General features: G+C 44.7%; 1 long non-coding RNA gene across 1 annotated transcript; it reads right to left on the bottom strand.

Annotated features, from left to right (window-relative positions):
- Positions 1-15,366: 15,366 nt before the first annotated feature.
- Positions 15,367-16,706, bottom strand: LOC124305100 (uncharacterized). Its single transcript, XR_006908325.1, has 3 exons — positions 16,576-16,706; positions 16,113-16,183; positions 15,367-15,396 (listed from the first exon to the last, which is right to left on the bottom strand). It is a non-coding gene; the product is annotated as an uncharacterized LOC124305100 (long non-coding RNA).
- Positions 16,707-22,317: the final 5,611 nt, after the last annotated feature.

Here is a 22,317-nt window from a genome sequence, read left to right as displayed (position 1 = left end):
ACTTGAACAGCCGTTCGGTCCCTCAGTAAGCAAGAGCGTTACCGCTACGCCACGGAACTATTGCTGCAACCGGTAAAAAGGTTCCTTCTACTTAAGTTACATATAGAACTTTGAGTTGAAATTTCTTAATAATAAAAACGAATGGCGTCTTGCCGCTTTATAGTATTATTGAGGGGACCCTGCCCTACAATATATATAAAAGTGATGGAAATCTGTGATTCCCAAGTTTGACACTCCCCTTGTCAGATGGCCGATCGGCCGCAACACCGATCTCGTCACGCTAATCCTTCGTGATGTCATCACCCCAACAATGCGCAACAATCCATCTGTCATTGATTTCGGGGATTGCGCAATTGACGTCGTCGCTACGCGGCGCAGAACTTAAGGCTAGATCGAGATGTCGTCTTCCGCGCAGCTCTACGGGATCCTGGGGTTGGGCGGGGTGGTGCTCCCTCGTCGCTAGCTGGTCTCTCGTGGTTGCCTAGGTTGGGCGTAGGCGGGGAGAGCGGGGAGGCTGCGGCGCGCCGGCCGCCAGCGGGAATCCCGTCCGCCTTGGATTCCCGCGCTGCAGGGATCTGCGTTGTCTCCCCCTCCGCAGCCTCGGTACCCTTCCCACGAGATCTCCGCGGTGTCGCCTTACCTCGAAATATCTTCGGCGTCGGAGTTGGTCGCTGGCTGGTAGCCGGTGTACTCAAAAAGAAATAAAAACAAAAGCCTGCAATATCCTTTCGTAATTCGCTATTTCGTCCCTGTCGAAGCCCGGGTGCGTGACTCCAGTTCTGGCGCTCTCTATGATTATTTCGCGACTCAATTTTCGAAACCCTTATTCCTGGATTCCGCCCAGGGTTCAGGGAGTGCCTTGTAACGGGCAGGCCTAACCGAAATGCCACGTTACAAGTTATAGCGCCCCACATCATTACTATACTCATAATAATTATAGCAGTCACGAGTAAAGACAGTACCATCTACAACATCTGCGTTCACTTGGCGGGTTGTAGCTGTGTTGATCTAAGACTCTTCGCACGAAAAAATTCTCAGGGTAACGCATACGTTGTCTGACATTTCCTCCTGATATATCTCGAGTTGTACGGTACCCTTAGTCTTCATTGTGAAATAGTGGCCTGGACAGGGTTGTCAGATGGCCGTTGCGAAAATATCGTACCAGGCTGCATAAATTTATCGAACACTTATCGTACGATGGTAAAAAAAATTATCGTCCTAATTATCGTGTATTATTATAAATTATCGCACTAAATTATGGTATACACCTTTCTGTTAGGAGAAAAGCATTGAGTTGATAAATCGATTCTTACTCCTGACAGTCCTGACGAGGAGGTTAAGCGGAATACCGACTGCTGGCAAAAATACAGAACAATAGAGGATGAAATTTTCGAAAATAAAATTGCTACGCTGTACTTATTTTCCACTGATTTTTGTATTTATCACAATGTTGTAATCTAACTACGCGATGATCACAAAATATTTCACGGAATTTCTCGTTAAGCCGGCAACACGTGTAGCGAAAACGAATCGACGCGGACTTCTATAACGGAAGAGAGGAGAGGGAATACCGAAGTTCGCTAACCGAACGGTAGACAAAATGAAAATTGAACCCAATGTCATTGTTGAATACAGGAGACAGTGGACACAAGATGAACATGCACTACTAACAGTAAGAGAAAGGAGAAAACACTGGAAACAGAGAAGCCAATACATAGACGAGATCGAGTGATCGACCAATAACCGCCTAGCGAGCGGCCTAGCGCTTTATCGCTCTCTGTTGTTCTTGTTATTTGTTATTGTTCTCTGTGTCTGTATTTCAGTAATAACCTTGACGGCCATCTAGCGGCAAGAAAACTCACCACAAAAATACCGGCGTGACGTTCTGACGTATCGACTAAGGAGCAAAAAAAAAATATCGGACAATCTCACATAATATGGTACAATTATCGTACCAATTAGTACGATAATCGTGTATCGTACGGACGGTAAATATATCGTACATGTACTATAGTTATCGTACGTATGGCAACCCTGGGCCTAGAGGTTATCCCGATGCTTAATGATGGTAGTGTCGAAATAGTTTGTTCAGAGACTGGCTAAGGCTTTGTCCTCAGTTTCGATGACCTGCTTGATTTCAGCAGCGAGGTATGATGGAAACAGCCGCGTAATTTCAAGGAGAACAATACTGAGGTGATTCTCGGCAAAGGTAGGATTCGCTGACGACGCGATGTGTTCTAGGACAGCGCCGTATTCCTTCTCCGCTATTTGCCTGATGCGATGAAGACTCGGTTCCTTGAGGTGCGTCAGATGCACTTTCTCGGCTATGTATGCGACGTATGATTTCTTTCACTCGTTTACTAAATGGGCTAAACCCTGAAGCCTTCGTAGCCGTTCGTTGACACACACAAATATAGCTTTAAGTCCGTTGAATGTGGATTTCTGCATTACAATGGTGGGTTGATACACTTTCTGGCATTTGGCGGTTGACTAAAAGTTCTCATCCTGGGTACCCGTGTCTGGGCAGTCTGATTCCTTATCTTCTGAATCGGTGACTTCGGATTCCGTAGGTATTTCGAATCTGACGGCTCGCTCACCATGTGCTGTTGACAATTTGACGTTGCAGCCACCAAGCTCAATCCGATTAACTCAGGTTGCGTGTTATGCAGATAATTTCCTTGTTTTCTAATTGTTTCGATGATCTTGGCGCTCTCACGATTATCCTTTGGCAGATGTATGAATTTCTTGACTTTAGGTTTCGACTTGTTTTTGTTTCGATGTGTCTGGCAAATTTGGTTTGCAGCTTGCAGTACGGACAAAAATATTTTTTTACTGTCCTGTTGTCATTTTCCTTAGATGGAGGGAAGGTCAGGTTGCGATCATCAACAGGTGGCACGTTTTTGAACGATGAAATGTCGAAGCTTGCGTCGACAAAAGATCCTATTGACGTATTATTTTTAGTGCTTTGTGAAGCCTTGGTAACCAAACTGGAATCTTGTACGTAATCTGAATCTGCTTCTTCATTGTCATCGTTAATATTATCTTCCTTGTCGATCCTTTCTTCTTTATCATCAGCATTGTCTTCCTCATCGCTGCTCGACTCTTCAATATTGTTTGTTCGCTGTTTGTTCTTAGCTAATAGTTCGACCGAGCCGCGTGGAAGGAGTGGGTCGCTGAAGTGAAAGATGAGTTTTTTGGTTTTATTTTATATGTACATCTTATTTATTAGTTATTCTATTTACATATATACATAATTAGCACAATGGTTGCCACGCGAGGGAAGGAGTTGTCTTCGTCCTGTTGAACTGCGGTGGAGGCTGTAGTACGGATGTTGGGCGTTGAAGGGGCTCGGTCTCGGTCCTCGGTGGTGGCGTATACCGGCTATCCGGAGAGCTCGGTGGTGTCGGGGGACGGCGGTTCTCGGTGTTTTTTATCGGAGACTCCCACTCACTCTCCGACTGGGTCGTCTAGGTGGCAGTCGAAACGAATGAGCGCTGCGGTTCGGGAAATGGGGAAACCGCTGCCGGAATGCGTCTGAAATAGCTCGGTGACGTCAGTCCTGCTCTCCTTACGTCCCACAAGGAGAGTATCACCGCCGGGGGTCTGGTGAGAGGCCTCGACGGGATGTCTATGGGATGCAATACCCACGGAGCTGGAGGGTTGGTAGCTGTTGTGTTTCGGTATGGGCTGGCGGAAGCCAGATAAACAGGGTCCGTCATGCAGGAAGGCTGCTGTCCGGTCTGTCGTGTTACGTAGCGTCGTAGCGTCAGCGTAGCGTCGTAGCGTCAGCGTGGCGTCGTAGCGTCAGTAAAGGCGGTCAATTGTAGGCGAACCCGAAGTGTCCTGCCGATCGGTCCGACCGGTCGTCTCTTATCGCAGCCTCGGTTGGTCTTTGGCAGCGGGAGACCACGTTGGCTGATACGCAACGCGCTCGGCCGCGTGGCTGGCGTGAGCGGCGCGTGTGACGTAACACTTTCTTCTGGGTCGCGCGACTAGAAAGTGTGAAAGGCTTGTTGCCTCGCGTGGGTTGTAAGGCGCGCGACCAACTAGTTGCGTTCTCAATGTTGTTGTGAACATTGTTATTATAATCAAAGTCAGCAGCATCATTACTCTCGTAAATATAATTGCCTTTCAATACATCAGGTTCTTCAATATTATTACCGTTATTTTCGTTTTTGTCAGAATCGTTCATCCAGTCATTACCCAGAAGGTTCATTACATCCGTGGCACTACTGGGTGGTTCACTACTTTCTGCCGAGTTATTGAAATCTGTAGTAGTGCATGACATATCTCTGCCAAGCACTGGAAGCGAAATCTCATGTTTAAAATGTGGTGGAATTATTTTATCAATAGGTTTCGAACATCCAGAAGTTCCTTTCATTAATCGTGACTGATCGTGTGTGACAGCCCGTGTGACGCTTCTCTGAATTTCGATCAACATGGCAGATTCATCCGGGGCCTGTTCGACATTGTCCTTTTCGTTGGAGGCGGAATCTGCTTTTCATTTACCTCAATATTCACACTACTTTGTAGACAGTTGCTACATCTGAATTTGGTAATATTTTTTTGTTGCTTGCTGTTGAACACCCAGAAGTCATTTGCAGCGATTGCGACTGACGGTTGTTAGTGCGACTGACGCCTTTCTGAATGTCAACTAATACAGAAGACTTGTCTGATGTCTCTTGGGAAATACAATTGTTCATCGGAGGCAGAATGTGGTATTCACATGCTTTAGACAGAGCTGTATCGACAGTTGAGCTACCTGCGTGTTCGAGCTCTTTCTGTAATTTTTTTAATTCATGTTCTGTGTCTGAAAGAAAGAAATGAGAGCGTTTTTTCAAAATAAACTGTACAATTTTGCACCCCACATCATCTTGCATTATGAGTTCAAATGTTAAGTCAATGACACAGGTTTGTAATTGAAAAATTGCACAGGTTTTTCATAGTAATTCTAAAAATTTTTAGTCATTGAAAGCGAAAGAAATACTCTAAAAATTCCATCACGTCAGGTATATTCTTGAACTCGTGTTTTTGGTTTTATTAAAATAAAACTCCATGCATTAGCATGCAATAGCATGTGTATTTTTTACTTTTATTGTTTACTTTATTAACTAGACTTTGATGAAGGTCGACCTTTTTGCATCGACCGAAACGTCAGCACCAAATAAACTGTCATGACCGTCTACACCCACGAAGCTTTATTTATTTTGTATTACCACTACGGCCAAGAAAAATTCTGCGATATTTCAATATTCATTACTGCTACTATCTGAGAAAAAATTCTCATCATCATACCGTGCTATCTCGACGAATCGCACACCTTGAAATTCCGACTTTTTTTTTATTCCGAGAGTGTGCAAAAGATTTAAGGGGTACGCATTAAGAAATTTGTGAACACCCTAAATATGGGACACCTTATTACACATATGGAATATTTAACTTCAGAAATATTTCATGAAAATACAATTCCACGTTGAGATCAATTCACGTCAAATCGACTTGAGTCTAATCCACAACCTCTTAGATTTGGTCTACGATGTTTCACATTGTTGTTTTGAAACTTTCAATGGCAGTAAGATAATTTCAAAGATTCTCTTGAGTTCATTTCTTTTACTTATCATTTTCGCAAACGAATATATCATTCACTGTAGTCGAAGCAGAGATGAGTAGGGAGATCTCCAACGCTCGGCTTTTCGTGATACCAGCTAGATTGGAGCGTCGACGTAACACCTAGGCGGCCAGGCACCGAAGGTGGCCCATTTCCGACCTGACACCTAGGCGGCCATGCACAGAAGGTGGCCCACAATCGTGTATATATAGTGTAACGCTAAATTCTGTTACCCATGGATGAGGACTTACCGTTGACACTTTGGCGCGATTCTCTACTTATCCGCAATATCAAACTATAACAAAATAATTACGTTGGGCGCCAGACGCGTTAGCGTCGATTTTCAAACAATAATGTAAATCAATAAAATTAACACAAAACCGTACAAAAGAGATAAATAGAGAACCCGTTGTATGGCTGGCTAGGCACAGGTACGATCGCGTACATCCCGGTAGAGTGGCGGAATTCAAGGCAGCTAACAGTAATTCCAGAATTAAAGAAAATAACAAAATAAAGAATAAACTCCAGGCAAAAGGAAAATGAACAGGTCAATCGATCATATATTGTCGAGAAGGTTACATGACAGGCAAATAAGATGGTATCGACAGCGGTAGTTAATAAAATAAGTAATCGTTGTTCACAAAAATTTCGGTAGAATAGCAGTAAACAGTAGCTTTAAAACGAAAGACGGTAGTTAACAGAGAAAAATGGACGTAGGTCAGGAGATGCGATATAATGCAAGAATGGACTTAAAACTACACGTCACTGGGCGACGTGATCTCACCCAAGTCGCAAATGACGCTACGAAAATTATTATTCTGTCAATTAGAAAGAGAGAACTTTACTGCGATCGGTAGAAAACAACGTATCGATAGTTCGGTAGATGATACGACAAATTTACCATAAATTATATCCAGTATGAGAGATTGACATTCAGTAACAATTTACCCAGTCGGCAAACGATCGACTAGATAGCCTTCGGTAGAATTATTCAGAAACGGTAGATTCGATAATTTATAATGATTACGTACTTGAGGAATTAAATAATGAATTCCTAAACATAACTTTTGAGAGGATACAAAATACAAAATTATGAGAGTGAGAGAATTTCGGAGAGTTTACAAAATAGAGAAATACACTAAAATACACCGCAATACGAAAGAATAATTCACAGAACTTAATTTAACAAAATACAGAGAAATAAATAACAGGCAAAAATAATATGAAATTGCCAATAGCAATAAAGAAAATGCGCGGTGATATCTAGGGCTGATTCTACGCTCGCTTGTACTCCAAGGAACTCGATATGTGATACAATAGGCACAAAAATAAATAAAAATATAATAAGCGATAATAGAAATAAAATATAAAGCACACTACTATTACAAAAAAGTATAAAATGAAATATAAAGCCAATAGGGCTCAAAATACGATAGAAGGTACAGAAGCAGGCTAATAGAGATTCACAAATAATCAGAAAAATCATAAATACAAGAGAAGTAATTATTTGGCAGTTACGAGGTCGCTCAGATACGAAAATAATAAATGACTGAAATCATGCAGCCACACGGCGGCTTACTGCAACTTTAAGCCGTGGACCATGATTCACACAAAGTCGATAAATACCAGAAGAAAGAATAGAAATTATGAGCAACTTCGTAACGGTACAATTCAAAGGCGGAAGCCTTAGCTTGGCGGTTGACCTCAGGCACACAAACTGATTCTAATTTAAATCAAACTTAGAATAATAAAACGAAAGTAGAAAGGAAGGAAAGGACTTGAATTTACAGGAAGAAGTTAACGGTAGTGCAACGATAGAGAGTATGGAAAAACGGTAGATACAATAACGGTAGAATGAAAGGAAGAAGGATCGGTAGCTTAAATCGAGAGAATAATCGGAAGGATGCGGAAAAACGTTGCTGTCTCTCAGCAGGTCAAGCGTAGAATAGCAGGTCGTAGTTCGTCTCGCCGATCTCGCGGTTGTCGTGAGGTGATTCTTCTTCTTTGATTGGTGGGTTGACCCCCACCGCAAATAGGCCATCCCCCTGTGGCGAATATTGGTTACTGCGTGGTCATACGTTTTCCAAAATTACCGCTAGATGTGGTGTGATGTGCTGCTCGCGATTTCGTCGTTGACACCAACTCGTACGATTTTGTAGCTGCTTCGGTTTACGGTCCAGGCTGCCTATCATCGGGGACTTCTTTGACAGAGGCATACAGAGGGTGCCTCTCGGCCAAAGTTACCGGGTGGAGAGTGACGCCTCATTGTTCACCTCCACCGGCTTTTGCACAGACAGTAGCTAGCTGCCTGTGCCTGAGGTCGTGCAGTCAGACGGTTGGCCAAACCGTGGACCACGACCCACACAATTAGTCCCTGCCGATAGGAAGGCAGCGTCGATCCTCAGAATGATGGCTTTATCAACCTGGACGTAGTGGTTTGGGGTCGGTCCGGCACCAGGCCGGTAAGTCGGAGGATGGCAGGCTACGGTCTGCCCTTCACGCCATCCTTACGGCATCCGATGGAGCTGGCGGCTGGTTCCTCTTCGAGAAACGGTGCCCTCGGCCGCCGGGAGGATTTTTATCTCCCTGTTCACCGGCAGTCGAGGCGATACGGGAGGTTCGGGTTGATGCTACCCCAGGTGTATATAAAGGTGCACCAAGATAGCCAGTGTAGTCTGATGAGACCGTCAGTAGGCGAAGTCGTCGAGAGCTGCAAGCGGTAGCTAGTGGTCCCTTGTTGGTCGGGATCGTTGTCGTCCAAGTACCTTGTTAGCGTGCGCCGAAGCGCGAAATAAAGAATTTACAAAAAAGAATTGGTTAAAAGTAGTTATTGCCTATTTTGTATCGAGTTCGGTTGGAGTACCCTGCTGAGGACGCGTAAACTAAAAATAATAGCGGTTGTGTGCCCTTGTGACGGGCGATTCTGAAACGCCACGTTACAGTAGATATACTCGGTCGATCGAGCAAGTGGTTGCCAATCGCATCCTTGTCCCCGCTCGCACAGATGTTTCCAGGAATGCAAGAATTGGGATTTTTCTTGTTTCAATTATGAATGTCAGTGAATAAAAGTATCTCCAGATTTGATAAATTTTGGATTCAATTAGCGGACGCTGAACCAAAATAATTAACCATTCCCAGTCCGAATACTTATTTTTTTTTTTTAATAAATATTATTTTTTTATTGATGTGAAAATATGTGACGCCTGGTGTTCTCCAATATTTGTACACGCAGTCTATGTGAAACTATACGAAGCCAGCTCGATAACATTTATGCAAAATGTGCAATGGGCAAGTGGTTGGGGGAAATTATTTTTTTCTCGAACTGAATCTTCCAAAGAATCATCAGCGAATTCCGAGCAAGCTCCGTAAACATATCAAGCAAACAGACGTACACGGACGTAGCTGTAGCGCAGCTGAGTGGATACCACATGAGGGTGGGGTATTGCGGAACACGGGTTCGATCCTGGGTCGCTTTTTATTTTTTTATTTTGTTTTTTATTTACTTATTTTTTTCTTTTAGAAGAGAACAAATAATTGAAACAATAAAATACCGAGAGTGAATCGATTTGTTCCCCGTTTTTGGCGCCTCTTTTTTTTACTTAATCCCCGCCCCTTTTTCATTACGGGTAACTCAGAAGAGAGAAAATGAATGAAAGTGAGTGTTTTGGTCGTTTGACCAGAGTTCTTCTCTAACTTCAATCGGGATGGGATGAGTGAGTGAGAGGGTAAATAAATAAATAACACAATTTCGCGGGAAAGACAAGACGCTTGCTTCGGCATAAAAACCCTCACGATGCAGAGGGAAAAGCCGAAGCAAGACCAGTGTTTATTAACTGCCAATCAGATCATCATAAAACAGGATAATACAGCCGCTGGTGCGTTCCTTGTCAACCAGATTGAATGATCATTCAATAATCTTAAGCCAACTTATCTAAGTCTCCATGAGAAACCGTGCTCCGCAACTTCCACGCACTCGTGGAAGCAGGGAGTGGGGAGCGTCAAGGTGGCCCAATGCCGTGCAAACAGCGGTCCCGACGTCTCGGGAACCAACGCTGAAGCAATGACGCTCGCCCAGGGAGATGCGACACCCCCGGCCCAACCGGAGGGTGAAACACGTCTCCCCCGACCGTGTTAAACGATAAATCTTAAAACTACGCGAGACGAAATAATCGACGCGCGTGTCTAAGGAAAACCTAACGCGTCCTACCTATTCGAGCGCTCGAGACTAACTAACTTGCGCTGCGCCCTCACCGGCCAAGCGAACGTACGTAACTACCGATTCGAGTATCGGCTCACGAATTTCTGACGTAGGCAATAAGTACGTAATTTGAATTACTATAACGTTGAACTACTCGTCATGTGGAATAAGAAAGTAAATCTACTGTTGTGACTCTTTAGTCACCTTATACGTGGTAAATAGGTGCAACATACAAATATAACGAAACTACAGTATTTGCTATGATAAATTTACAAAACTAATATAATAATAATAAAGTGGCGCGAACATCCCGCCCGCCTTCGTCCAACAGACGAATCCTCAGGCCTCCGACATTGCCCTACGCCCTTTGCCGCCATCTTCGAGGTGCAGCCGGCATAGACGAAAGATGGGCCGCCGTAGAGTGGTAGTTGCGGTTTCAATCGTGACCACCTTTACAAGGCCATCCGTACCCGGGTGGAGTTTGATTATTCTTCCTAGAGGCTACTTCTTGTCTCGTTCAAATACACTTTTATTTATTCTCTGATTCATGACGCTTTACAATCTGGCGCACACACTGTTGAGTGAGTATTCTCGCACTCGAATCGCCCGCGCTTGCGTGCGCAGGTCTCTGGGAGTGTACGCCATGTTTGACAGATTGTGTGGAGACTGAGAGGGCGTGAGAGTCACCGCGGCGGGAGCCGAGTTTAGTCGAGTACTTCCGGATGACGTGTAAGCAACGTGCTGCAAAATAAAATTCACAAAACACACGTGTCGAATTCAGTCGTTCTACTAGATCGCAATTCCTCAAATACTCGAATCCAAGCCACTGAAACTGTCAATTATTTCTTTCTGAGATTCCGATAACCCGAAGTGATAATCAATCCGATCCATGTAATCCAATCAAATCAGACGCCGGAATCCCGGCTCGGACTCACGGACACCCAGTGTCCCCGCCGAAGGGAACAAGACGCCGCCCCATACGCACCCAGGACCACTCGCGTCCAACTCCGAATCGACGGATTTTTCTCCCTTACGCCGTGACTGCCTAGAAACCAATATTTACACCACCGCTCCGAGAGGAAAGTCAACCCCCTCATCAATAACCAACTGCGAAAGCGTGCGGATGGCCAGATATGGGGCACAAGTCGTCCCGCACGCGACAGCATTCAAACGGTAATCAACAGGACCGGCGTCAGCGATCGTCGCCCACACACCCCTCTGCAGATCCCGGTCCTCGCGCAAGACCAGAGCCCGCCGGAACACCCTCACCATGTCCACGATAAACGCAAAACGGTATTTTCGCCTAATTTGAGAGGATCAATGACAGATCGCTCTGGAGGGGGGGTCCTGACCACAAAAAGTTATTCAGACAGTGCCCTTCGCGAGTTTTCCGAGAGGCATCAAACACAACGCGAAGTTTCCATTTGTCACCCGAAGCCTGAATCACTGCGTGATGTGGAAGGTACCACGCGTCCTCGCACCGTATTTCTAAGGCCGGGACTCGAGTCATATGTCCCAGGCGTTCGTAGTTCCTCATGAAGCTACCGTATGCCTCAGCCAATCTAGCGTCTCGCGACAGTCGACGTTGCATACCGGAGAGAGATTTAAGCGCCATTGATCCGTCTCGTTAGCCACCCTAGGATGCTCCGGTCCCACAGGAAGCCGGACCCCGCACCGACCTCGCGAGTCGCGACTGTGAGCCTCCCCGAACAAATGCTCAGCCATCTCGTCCTCGGGCGTCAATCCACCCGAATTCGGAGCAATCTCCTCGAGAGACCAAAGGCGCCGCAGGGCCCGCTCCAAATCCGGCTCACCCAAGCAATGAAGTGCCCGTGTTGGCAAGGAAGAGTGAGCCCTGTCCGCCCGCCGTTTGTCGGACCGCACCATACCGGAAATCACCCAACCAAAAGCCGTACTTTGAGCGACAAGTTGTGAGGTAGGGAACCGTTTCAAGCCGGGACGGAGCAACTGGCCATAAACATCAGCGCCCAAAATTACGTCTACATCTTGGGAAACCGAAAAGTCCGGATCCACCAGCGCAAGACCTCAAATTGTCCCAAATCTAGATCGCCAAATCTATCCGATGGGAGACGCGAGGTGAGTTTTGGGAGGACGAGCGCGTCTGTTTCGAATTCGAATTTAGGATTGCCGCAGGACCGCAGCACAAGTGTGGTGGAAAACCTTACGGGGTTGGGGTCCCGCAGAAGGTGTTGAAGCCGACCTCTTCTTCGTTCGACACTCGAGCGCGATCATAGTCAAGGCCTGAGTTCTCCGTTCCAAAAACTTTATCAAGTCCGTGAATTTCGGGAGTGAACGAAGAGAGCTGGTACCCTCCGAGAGGTCACCCTGGCTCAGCTCCGCTTCCCACAACCTTCGCGACTCCGAATCCAAGCGTTCAGAGAGCACGAAGACAAGCCAGACGTCCCAATGCTCCACTGGTAATTTTAAATTCGCTAACGCACGAACTATTCGCTGAGCTTCGTCGACGAAGGAACGGAGCTCGGAAGCGGACTCGTTTTTCAAGCGCGAGATCCGCATGAACGAAGCCAAATGTTTATTTATTATTAATCGAGGGTTGTGATATCGAGTCTTTAACGCCTGCCATGTGCTGATGTAATTCGCACTGGTCGTAGCGACGTCCTTTATTAGGTCCGCGGCACTACCGGTCAAGCAAAGCTTCAAATACTGCAGCTTGGTTGCGTCAGATAGAGAAGCTACGTCATGCACCAACGTAGTGAAAAGGTCGCAAAAACTTGCCCAATCCTCATACTTTCCCGAAAAGGTTGGGAGAGGAATACGAGGGAGTTTCGCGACACCCGTTCCAGTAATTCCAGAGGTGCCTGCCGCCGCGGGTCTAGTGACGGCCTCTGTTTCCACCTTTTCCGCGGAAGTCAAAAGCGCCAAAAACTCGTCAAGGGCATTCTCGTATACACCCTGAATTCGCCCGAACCAATCATCGGTGACGTACGGGTCGGCATCCGCGTTTTCTCGAACGATGATCTCAGCGTGAGCCTTACGAACCTCTGTCCAAATTTCATTTAGAGCGTCAAGTCGCGATTTAACGACTCGTTTCGTAAGCGTATCTCGCGGTTTGCTTGTTAACCTCTGCCGCAAGCCTTCTATTTCGCCTTCACGAGCCCGCTGCAATGCAGTAAGCTTCTGTAAGGCTACTGGAGCCATGTCGCGATGAAGTTTGATTGAAAACTGTTATAACTCGAGGGGTCCAAACGAACGTGTATCACAGTCGAAGAACCAAACGCAACTGAGCGAGGAAGGCAAAGGTAATAGGCATACACGATGACAATACGACCACGTATTATAATACCTCGCCTGTTAGTTAGTGTCGCGCGAAGGCCTAGTGCCACGCTAATCCTAATCCCTAAGCCTCGTCTCGGCTTACACACGTACAGGACATACACAAGACGCACCAGCCAGTACCAGGTGACAAGTTAACACGAACTTGACTAACAAGAAAAACCCAATCACTCACTCCTCACCCGGGGCACCATGTTTTGGTCGTTTGACCAGAGTTCTTCTCTAACTTCAATCGGGATGGGATGAGTGAGTGAGAGGGTAAATAAATAAATAACACAATTTCGCGGGAAAGACAAGACGCTTGCTTCGGCATAAAAACCCTCACGATGCAGAGGGAAAAGCCGAAGCAAGACCAGTGTTTATTAACTGCCAATCAGATCATCATAAAACAGGATAATACAGCCGCTGGTGCGTTCCTTGTCAACCAGATTGAATGATCATTCAATAATCTTAAGCCAACTTATCTAAGTCTCCATGAGAAACCGTGCTCCGCAACTTCCACGCACTCGTGGAAGCAGGGAGTGGGGAGCGTCAAGGTGGCCCAATGCCGTGCAAACAGCGGTCCCGACGTCTCGGGAACCAACGCTGAAGCAATGACGCTCGCCCAGGGAGACGCGACACCCCCGGCCCAACCGGAGGGTGAAACACGTCTCCCCCGACCGTGTTAAACGATAAATCTTAAAACTACGCGAGACGAAATAATCGACGCGCGTGTCTAAGGAAAACCTAACGCGTCCTACCTATTCGAGCGCTCGAGACTAACTAACTTGCGCTGCGCCCTCACCGGCCAAGCGAACGTACGTAACTACCGATTCGAGTATCGGCTCACGAATTTCTGACGTAGGCAATAAGTACGTAATTTGAATTACTATAACGTTGAACTACTCGTCATGTGGAATAAGAAAGTAAATCTACTGTTGTGACTCTTTAGTCACCTTATACGTGGTAAATAGGTGCAACATACAAATATAACGAAACTACAGTATTTGCTATGATAAATTTACAAAACTAATATAATAATAATAAAGTGGCGCGAACAGTGAGAGTGGACCGACTTTTTTTTTCCTTACATTTTTTTTTATTTCATATTCTTGCTTAATCCCGCTTTCTTTTTTGTGTTTTTGATAACCGAGAAGAGAAAAAAAGAATGAAAAAAAAACAATTCCGAGAGTGTGTAGATTTTTTTCCATTTTTCCATTTTTTTTTTCCGTTTCGTTATTTGGTAGCCCGGATCAGAAAAATTTCAGCTATCTTTCTCGCAATCATGTGTCGGCTGATCAATCCTCGCGTGCTCTTAGAAGAGAATATATATACACACACATATATATATATATATATATATATATATATATATATATATATATATATATATATATTCCCAATCTATTGTTTTTTGCAGTATACTTCGACTTCGCCGGTCGACTCTCGATTCGAATATTTATGAGAAATTGTTCATGTATATCTCGAAATATATCCCGAAATGACGAAGTTTACAATGTATTACCATAAAAGTTTGAATCAAATATCGAGGACCCTGACTTGTGTCTGGACTCAGTAGAATCACCCACGTATCATTAATTGTCATTGCAGTTGATTTCTACTTTTCCTAAATATCATTGAATACCCTATAAATGTTCTGAAAATATCCTTGAATTTTTTATGGATTTTTTTGTAGGCACCACGAATAAAATGCGTATGCTCTATTCGAAAGGGTGAGCAATGTAAAGAATGTCGCACGAAAGCTGGTTGTGTTGGGATAATGGTCAACATGGAGTCGAATGCACCATGTCCACTCCTTGTGCTGTCATTTCAAACAGAACAATCACTAGGAAGACGTGCACTTGGCCAAACAATCAACGAACGTACGTCAGAAAATATAATAAATGTTGTCATTACCCAATATTATTATTATTCTTATTACTATCAGGAATATCATCATTATTATTATTAGTCTTTTTTGTATGGTTTTTATTTTTACTGCATCAATTTTTGTTACATACGATTGAGTATCGTGTTCACCACTACTGCCAACGCTCGTTCCTCCGTCGTCCGCGGGTCCGAAGACGTCTGCTTCGACGGACCGTCAGTGCGAGTCTTTCGGAACCGCGGATTCCGAGACACTCGCTTGTCCCGCTAGTTCGAGGTGGATCTGGCCACCTTGTGTAGTTGCGGAGTATCTGACGCAGATGCGGACGTTTTTTCTTTTTGTTTTCTGGCCTTTTTTTTGTCCCACCATCGCCGATTTTTTTTTTCTTCGTATTCTCGTTCGGGATAGCTGTAAAAGCAGAACAACACAACTGAGAGTAACCTATTGCAGTCCACTACAATCATCTACGCTGGTCCGCGTGGAAAATTAAAAAAAACACCATATAAGGTCGTATACGACTTCACCCGATTTCTTTTTAACTTTCTTTGAAGTATTTGTAAAAAAAAAATTGAAAGTAAAAGTTGCAGTTTTCGATCTTCTTTTTAATAACATTGGCATCATAATTTTGACGGCCCTGTAAACTCTATTTTCCATGAAAAAATTTTTTTTGAATTGTTTTCTCCAGACAGACCACTTTTCCGTAAGATTCCATAAAAAATCACCAGATCGGGCCCGCCTAAAGTTCTGGACTTAAAAAGTAAATTCTAAATCAAATCATGCGACTGTACAATGTTTTTTTTAGAGTCCACAACCCTACACGACTGCATTCTGACGATTCTTTTACTGAATCTACACATTTGGCCGAAGATTTACTAAAGTTGGTAACAAAATAAGTGTATTCTTTTTATTAAAAAAACAATCTAAATATGCAAATTGCATAAAGTATCCATCCGCGAGCAGGGCTTGCTATACCTCTTACTCTTTCGCAATACCGAATGGAAAACTTACAACCTTCTCCAGCATTGTCTGTGTAAGCTATGTGTAAGGCTCCACTGTATGTTTGGAATGCCGATATTGAAATGGTGAATAAAAAAGCGCACCGCATGCATCACACAAGTACTTACGATTCGGAGTTTTTGGGACCTCCGCGCTGTCCAAGGCAACACCAGGTTGAGGCGTTGTACTTTCATCCATCCTGCAATGAATAAAATATTCTTTGTACAGATGGGGTGTAGGGAATAAGACCGGAATAAGTCGGGATGCGAACATGTCGGGTCAATTGTTATTGAGGAAGGGGGACTCTGCATAGAGGCCTTAACATTTTTTTATTTATGCAAACAAAAGTCGTATCTACAATCCGAAACGATAGATTGTTCGAAATGCTTCAATCGACGTGTTAGAAAAATTGAAATTGGTATGTAACAAATTGTCGGAAGCGTTGTTTAGGAAATATTTTTTTTTGTTTAAAAAAAATGCATCTCCTACAATTTATTAGATTCCGATGTGAATATTTGATGACATGATTGTTGAACGGTTACCAACAAACGCTGATTTGGGATTTCCAAAGCGATTTGTGCGCGTACTCACATTTCGTCCTGGTTGACGATCCGGTTTAACGCCTCCATCTCAGTCGCCAAATTGTCAACAGGATTCGTCTGTACATAAGACAAGGAATATGAGATAATTCTGTTTGCAGCATTCAGTTTATTACGACTGCCATTGTTTCGTCCTATGAGCGATTAAAATGCTAATCGACAACGCATACTGAAATGTTGATACAGGATATTCTTTCTCAACTCTTACGATTCTGCGTACGCGGGTTAGCGATTTTACCGTTCGTCTGAAAATTACTTTCGTTTTACTATCTACACAAGGGTGGTCGTTAGATGGCTTTTTTGGAATTTCAATGTTGGATGGTCGTAGATCAGAGTAGGTATGCAAGGGGGGTTCTACACGCAGATTCCGGTTACCGACACTTACCGACCGAGCCGACCAGTCCGCCTATACATTCTCCCCAGACTCAAACCCTTTTCCGCTCCGCGCAGCCCAGACTCAAACCCTTTTCCGCGATGACGTCACAGTCTGACGTACCGAAGGTCAATTACCGACAGGACCCGACTCCCTCGTGCTTCACGCTCGCCATTATTCCTCGCAACGATTACTTTTTTTTTTTGAGAAACTCGAACACGAATCGATCTCGCAACACACGTTCACCTTAGTTGGTCGCCAGAACTCGAGTGATCTCACAAGGGGAGTGTCAAACTTGGGAATCACAGATTTCCATCACTTTTCTATATATTGTAGGGCAGGGTCCCCTCAATAAATATATAAAGCGGCAAGACGCCATTCGTTTTTATTATTGAGAAATTTCAACTCAAAGTTCTATATGTAACTTAAGTAGAAGGAACCTTTTTACCGGTTGCAGCAATAGTTCCGTGGCGTAGCGGTAACGCTCTTGCTTACGGAGCGACTTTATTTTTGATAATATTGATTACTTTGTTATTATAATTATTACAAATCCTATTTTTATCATTTTTTGTATTTTTTCCTAACTTAAAAATAAAAAAATAATTTATAGAAATATTAATTATTAATTATTTATTTTTGTATTAAATAATTTATAAAAAAAAAAAAAGTAACTCTGACGGAACTTGAACAGCCGTTCGGTCCCTCAGTAAGCAAGAGCGTTACCGCTACGCCACGGAACTATTGCTGCAACCGGTAAAAAGGTTCCTTCTACTTAAGTTACATATAGAACTTTGAGTTGAAATTTCTTAATAATAAAAACGAATGGCGTCTTGCCGCTTTATAGTATTATTGAGGGGACCCTGCCCTACAATATATATAAAAGTGATGGAAATCTGTGATTCCCAAGTTTGACACTCCCCTTGTCAGATGGCCGATCGGCCGCAACACCGATCTCGTCACGCTAATCCTTCGTGATGTCATCACCCCAACAATGCGCAACAATCCATCTGTCATTGATTTCGGGGATTGCGCAATTGACGTCGTCGCTACGCGGCGCAGAACTTAAGGCTAGATCGAGATGTCGTCTTCCGCGCAGCTCTACGGGATCCTGGGGTTGGGCGGGGTGGTGCTCCCTCGTCGCTAGCTGGTCTCTCGTGGTTGCCTAGGTTGGGCGTAGGCGGGGAGAGCGGGGAGGCTGCGGCGCGCCGGCCGCCAGCGGGAATCCCGTCCGCCTTGGATTCCCGCGCTGCAGGGATCTGCGTTGTCTCCCCCTCCGCAGCCTCGGTATCCTTCCCACGAGATCTCCGCGGTGTCGCCTTACCTCGAAATATCTTCGGCGTCGGAGTTGGTCGCTGGCTGGTAGCCGGTGTACTCAAAAAGAAATAAAAACAAAAGCCTGCAATATCCTTTCGTAATTCGCTATTTCGTCCCTGTCGAAGCCCGGGTGCGTGACTCCAGTTCTGGCGCTCTCTATGATTATTTCGCGACTCAATTTTCGAAACCCTTATTCCTGGATTCCGCCCAGGGTTCAGGGAGTGCCTTGTAACGGGCAGGCCTAACCGAAATGCCACGTTACAAGTTATAGCGCCCCACATCATTACTATACTCATAATAATTATAGCAGTCACGAGTAAAGACAGTACCATCTACAACATCTGCGTTCACTTGGCGGGGTGTAGCTGTGTTGATCTAAGACTCTTCGCACGAAAAAATTCTCAGGGTAACGCATACGTTGTCTGACATTTCCTCCTGATATATCTCGAGTTGTACGGTACCCTTAGTCTTTATTGTGAAATAGTGGCCTGGACAGGGTTGCCAGATGGCCGTTGCGAAAATATCGTACCAGGCTGCATAAATTTATCGAACACTTATCGTACGATGGTAAAAAAAATTATCGTCCTAATTATCGTGTATTATTATAAATTATCGCACTAAATTATGGTATACACCTTTCTGTTAGGAGAAAAGCATTGAGTTGATAAATCGATTCTTACTCCTGACAGTCCTGACGAGGAGGTTAAGCGGAATACCGATTGCTGGCAAAAATACAGAACAATAGAGGATGAAATTTTCGAAAATAAAATTGCTACGCTGTACTTATTTTCCACTGATTTTTGTATTTATCACAATGTTGTAATCTAACTACGCGATGATCACAAAATATTTCACGGAATTTCTCGTTAAGCCGGCAACACGTGTAGCGAAAACGAATCGACGCGGACTTCTATAACGGAAGAGAGGAGAGGGAATACCGAAGTTCGCTAACCGAACGGTAGACAAAATGAAAATTGAACCCAATGTCATTGTTGAATACAGGAGACAGTGGACACAAGATGAACATGCACTACTAACAGTAAGAGAAAGGAGAAAACACTGGAAACAGAGAAGCCAATACATAGACGAGATCGAGTGATCGACCAATAACCGCCTAGCGAGCGGCCTAGCGCTTTATCGCTCTCTGTTGTTCTTGTTATTTGTTATTGTTCTCTGTGTCTGTATTTCAGTAATAACCTTGACGGCCATCTAGCGGCAAGAAAACTCACCACAAAAATACCGGCGTGACGTTCTGACGTATCGACTAAGGAGCAAAAAAAAAATATCGGACAATCTCACATAATATGGTACAATTATCGTACCAATTAGTACGATAATCGTGTATCGTACGGACGGTAAATATATCGTACATGTACTATAGTTATCGTACGTATGGCAACCCTGGGCCTAGAGGTTATCCCGATGCTTAATGATGGTAGTGTCGAAATAGTTTGTTCAGAGACTGGCTAAGGCTTTGTCCTCAGTTTCGATGACCTGCTTGATTTCAGCAGCGAGGTATGATGGAAACAGCCGCGTAATTTCAAGGAGAACAATACTGAGGTGATTCTCGGCAAAGGTAGGATTCGCTGACGACGCGATGTGTTCTAGGACAGCGCCGTATTCCTTCTCCGCTATTTGCCTGATGCGATGAAGACTCGGTTCCTTGAGGTGCGTCAGATGCACTTTCTCGGCTATGTATGCGACGTATGATTTCTTTCACTCGTTTACTAAATGGGCTAAACCCTGAAGCCTTCGTAGCCGTTCGTTGACACACACAAATATAGCTTTAAGTCCGTTGAATGTGGATTTCTGCATTACAATGGTGGGTTGATACACTTTCTGGCATTTGGCGGTTGACTAAAAGTTCTCATCCTGGGTACCCGTGTCTGGGCAGTCTGATTCCTTATCTTCTGAATCGGTGACTTCGGATTCCGTAGGTATTTCGAATCTGACGGCTCGCTCACCATGTGCTGTTGACAATTTGACGTTGCAGCCACCAAGCTCAATCCGATTAACTCAGGTTGCGTGTTATGCAGATAATTTCCTTGTTTTCTAATTGTTTCGATGATCTTGGCGCTCTCACGATTATCCTTTGGCAGATGTATGAATTTCTTGACTTTAGGTTTCGACTTGTTTTTGTTTCGATGTGTCTGGCAAATTTGGTTTGCAGCTTGCAGTACGGACAAAAATATTTTTTTACTGTCCTGTTGTCATTTTCCTTAGATGGAGGGAAGGTCAGGTTGCGATCATCAACAGGTGGCACGTTTTTGAACGATGAAATGTCGAAGCTTGCGTCGACAAAAGATCCTATTGACGTATTATTTTTAGTGCTTTGTGAAGCCTTGGTAACCAAACTGGAATCTTGTACGTAATCTGAATCTGCTTCTTCATTGTCATCGTTAATATTATCTTCCTTGTCGATCCTTTCTTCTTTATCATCAGCATTGTCTTCCTCATCGCTGCTCGACTCTTCAATATTGTTTGTTCGCTGTTTGTTCTTAGCTAATAGTTCGACCGAGCCGCGTGGAAGGAGTGGGTCGCTGAAGTGAAAGATGAGTTTTTTGGTTTTATTTTATATGTACATCTTATTTATTAGTTATTCTATTTACATATATACATAATTAGCACAATGGTTGCCACGCGAGGGAAGGAGTTGTCTTCGTCCTGTTGAACTGCGGTGGAGGCTGTAGTACGGATGTTGGGCGTTGAAGGGGCTCGGTCTCGGTCCTCGGTGGTGGCGTATACCGGCTATCCGGAGAGCTCGGTGGTGTCGGGGGACGGCGGTTCTCGGTGTTTTTTATCGGAGACTCCCACTCACTCTCCGACTGGGTCGTCTAGGTGGCAGTCGAAACGAATGAGCGCTGCGGTTCGGGAAATGGGGAAACCGCTGCCGGAATGCGTCTGAAATAGCTCGGTGACGTCAGTCCTGCTCTCCTTACGTCCCACAAGGAGAGTATCACCGCCGGGGGTCTGGTGAGAGGCCTCGACGGGATGTCTATGGGATGCAATACCCACGGAGCTGGAGGGTTGGTAGCTGTTGTGTTTCGGTATGGGCTGGCGGAAGCCAGATAAACAGGGTCCGTCATGCAGGAAGGCTGCTGTCCGGTCTGTCGTGTTACGTAGCGTCGTAGCGTCAGCGTAGCGTCGTAGCGTCAGCGTGGCGTCGTAGCGTCAGTAAAGGCGGTCAATTGTAGGCGAACCCGAAGTGTCCTGCCGATCGGTCCGACCGGTCGTCTCTTATCGCAGCCTCGGTTGGTCTTTGGCAGCGGGAGACCACGTTGGCTGATACGCAACGCGCTCGGCCGCGTGGCTGGCGTGAGCGGCGCGTGTGACGTAACACTTTCTTCTGGGTCGCGCGACTAGAAAGTGTGAAAGGCTTGTTGCCTCGCGTGGGTTGTAAGGCGCGCGACCAACTAGTTGCGTTCTCAATGTTGTTGTGAACATTGTTATTATAATCAAAGTCAGCAGCATCATTACTCTCGTAAATATAATTGCCTTTCAATACATCAGGTTCTTCAATATTATTACCGTTATTTTCGTTTTTGTCAGAATCGTTCATCCAGTCATTACCCAGAAGGTTCATTACATCCGTGGCACTACTGGGTGGTTCACTACTTTCTGCCGAGTTATTGAAATCTGTAGTAGTGCATGACATATCTCTGCCAAGCACTGGAAGCGAAATCTCATGTTTAAAATGTGGTGGAATTATTTTATCAATAGGTTTCGAACATCCAGAAGTTCCTTTCATTAATCGTGACTGATCGTGTGTGACAGCCCGTGTGACGCTTCTCTGAATTTCGATCAACATGGCAGATTCATCCGGGGCCTGTTCGACATTGTCCTTTTCGTTGGAGGCGGAATCTGCTTTTCATTTACCTCAATATTCACACTACTTTGTAGACAGTTGCTACATCTGAATTTGGTAATATTTTTTTGTTGCTTGCTGTTGAACACCCAGAAGTCATTTGCAGCGATTGCGACTGACGGTTGTTAGTGCGACTGACGCCTTTCTGAATGTCAACTAATACAGAAGACTTGTCTGATGTC

This window comes from Neodiprion virginianus, chromosome 5 (assembly GCF_021901495.1).
Source record: "Neodiprion virginianus isolate iyNeoVirg1 chromosome 5, iyNeoVirg1.1, whole genome shotgun sequence".
NCBI classification, from domain to species: Eukaryota; Metazoa; Arthropoda; class Insecta; order Hymenoptera; family Diprionidae; genus Neodiprion; species Neodiprion virginianus.
Note: the sequence above shows the minus strand (reverse complement) of the source record. Positions and strands in the feature narration are given on the sequence as shown.